Here is a 2,500-nt window from a genome sequence, read left to right as displayed (position 1 = left end):
TGCCTGTAGCCAATCGTCTTGGGTAGAGGCATGCAAAAAGATGGACAATACAGACTGAGTGGACAACAGTTTAAAACACCATTGATTTAAATGTACATAGCTCACGTGTCAGTGATGAGCATGTGGCTCTGGCAGGCTAATCTATAGCAGCATAACTAAAGGGAGGGGTTCAGAGGTGACCATAGGCATGAGGGCTCACTGAGATATTGCTTTCCAGTCAAGTCATTGTCACAAATGGAGTGATGCCATGACACAGCTGGATGACAGCATCAACATCTCAGATTACCAGAAATCTCAACGTCTGGGGGCCCCCAAGCCCCACACCTTACAAGGGGAATATTAGCTGAAGGCTTGATTAAATAGGTGAGTCTTAAGTCTAGATTTAAAGATTGGAACTGTGTCAGAATCTCAGATTGGAGCTGGAAGGCTATTCCATAACTGAGGGGCTTTAAGCACAATTCTAGATTTTTATTTTCAACCATTGACCGTCTGATAAATGGTACCGCTGCTGCAAGTCCAATTCTCAACATTGACTGTGACAAGTTCCTACAGTTCTTTGTAAATAAGGTTGATGACTTAAGAGCCAGTATTGTCTCGCCACCCAGCAGTTCAATGATACATCAGTGGACATCAGTACTGGACATCAGTGCTGCCTTCGATACCATAGATCACGGTATCTTATTGGAAAGATTAAATTTATGGGCCGGAATTTCTGGGACAGCTCCAAAATGGTTTAATTCTTACCTATCTAACAGGTCATTTGTGGTGTCTGTTGGTGACAAGTTGTCTGTCCCTGCAACTCTCAGCAGTGGCGTGCCTCAGGGGTCTATTTTAGCTCCGCTTTTATTCTCTTTATATATGCTACCGTTGGGGGACCTTATCCAAAGTTTTAATGTTTCTTTCCACTTTTACGCTGATGACACTCAGATTTATCTATCTGTCAAACGGAAGGATGCTGGAAGAGTGTCACATCTTACCAACTGCCTGGCAGCCATTAAAAATTGGATGTCCCAAAACTTTCTTAAATTAAATGATGAAAAGACGGAGGTGAAAAATCTTGGGGTGACTTTTGACTCTCAACTTAATTTCTCTAATGCCGCAAGAGTGGCACTAATATGATCGAATTTTCTAGCCTTAGCTAGGACTCTAGCTGCAGCATTTTGTACAAATTGAAGCTTCTTTATGGACTGTTTAGAGCATCCAATTAGAAGACAGTAGTCCAATCTCGATGAGACAAAAGCATGGACCAGCTTCTCTTCATCAGCTTATGAAAGTAAGTGTCTCAGTTTGGCGATATTGGGCAGTCATGGCCTTGTGGTAGGGTACTGGTCTTGTGACCGGAGGGTCGTGGGTTCAATTCCCAGACCTAAGGCCATGACTGAGGTGCCCTTGAGCAAGGCACCTAACCCCAACTGCTCTCCGGGCGCTGGGCTAGGGCTGCCCACCGCTCTGGGCACGTGTGATCCACAGCCCCCTAGTAATCACTAGTGTGTGTGTGTTCTGACTGCACAGATGGGTTAAAAGCGGAGGACAAATTTTGATTGGGGTGTAAAAATCACAATTGACTAAATATGGCACATTACGTAAATGGAATAAGGCAGCCTTAGTGACATTGCATATATGTGTGTCAAATGAAAGATCCAAATCAATAGCAATACCCAAGCTTTTCGCAGTAGATTTAGGTGTTAATGAAAACCCATCTAGGGTAAGGGGAATATCAGCCCAATTGCTTCTAGCAGCTTTGGGCCCAAGAATCAGCACCTCAGTCTTATCGGAATTTAGTTGAAGAAAATTAGACGCCATCCAGTTTTTACTGTCCTGGATGCAGTTCTCAATCTTGAGAGTTGTAGTGATATCATCCAGATTAGAAGATATATACAACTCATCTGCGTAGCAATGGAAGCTAATACCATGCCTACGAATTATGGTGCCCAGTGGTAGCATATATAATGAGAATAATATGGGGCCCAGTACAGGTCCTTGTGGTACACCATAATTTGCCTTAGAATGCTCTGAGTATTCATTGTTTACTGGTACAAATTGGTAACGATCTGTCAGATAGGACCTGAACCAGGAGAGTGCTTGACCTCTTATGCCAATGAGTGTCTCCAGCCTATTAAGTAGAATATTATGATCAATGGTGTCCAAAGCAGCAGTGAGGTCTAGCAGTATGAGAAAAGAGATGTGTCCTTTATCAGAGCATATTAAGAGATCGATCAGTACTTTAGTAAGTGCTGTTTCAGTGCTGTAATGAGGTCTAAATCCAGACTGAAATTACTCTGACATGTTCTGTCTGTAAGAAGCAAAAGAGTTGTGAAGAAACACACACACCAGCCGTTGCAACTTAACATGGCCGAGTGTCCAAGGCCAAAGGTCACAGGTCACAGGGCAAAAGCTGACTGTGACCTCACGTTACAATTAAAATCATTGTCTCATGTTGTAGCCAAAAACATTTAAGAGAAAGAGAAGACAGTATAAAATATCTTTAGACTGTGTGTCC

General features: G+C 42.8%; 1 protein-coding gene across 3 annotated transcripts in view; it reads left to right on the top strand.

The window, feature by feature from the left end:
• Window positions 1–2,500, top strand: part of stard8 (StAR related lipid transfer domain containing 8) — a 43,782-nt gene that overhangs the window by 34,992 nt on the left and 6,290 nt on the right. The window lies entirely within an intron of this gene.

This window comes from Brachyhypopomus gauderio, unplaced genomic scaffold (assembly GCF_052324685.1).
Source record: "Brachyhypopomus gauderio isolate BG-103 unplaced genomic scaffold, BGAUD_0.2 sc54, whole genome shotgun sequence".
NCBI classification, from domain to species: domain Eukaryota; kingdom Metazoa; phylum Chordata; class Actinopteri; order Gymnotiformes; family Hypopomidae; genus Brachyhypopomus; species Brachyhypopomus gauderio.
Note: the sequence above shows the minus strand (reverse complement) of the source record. Positions and strands in the feature narration are given on the sequence as shown.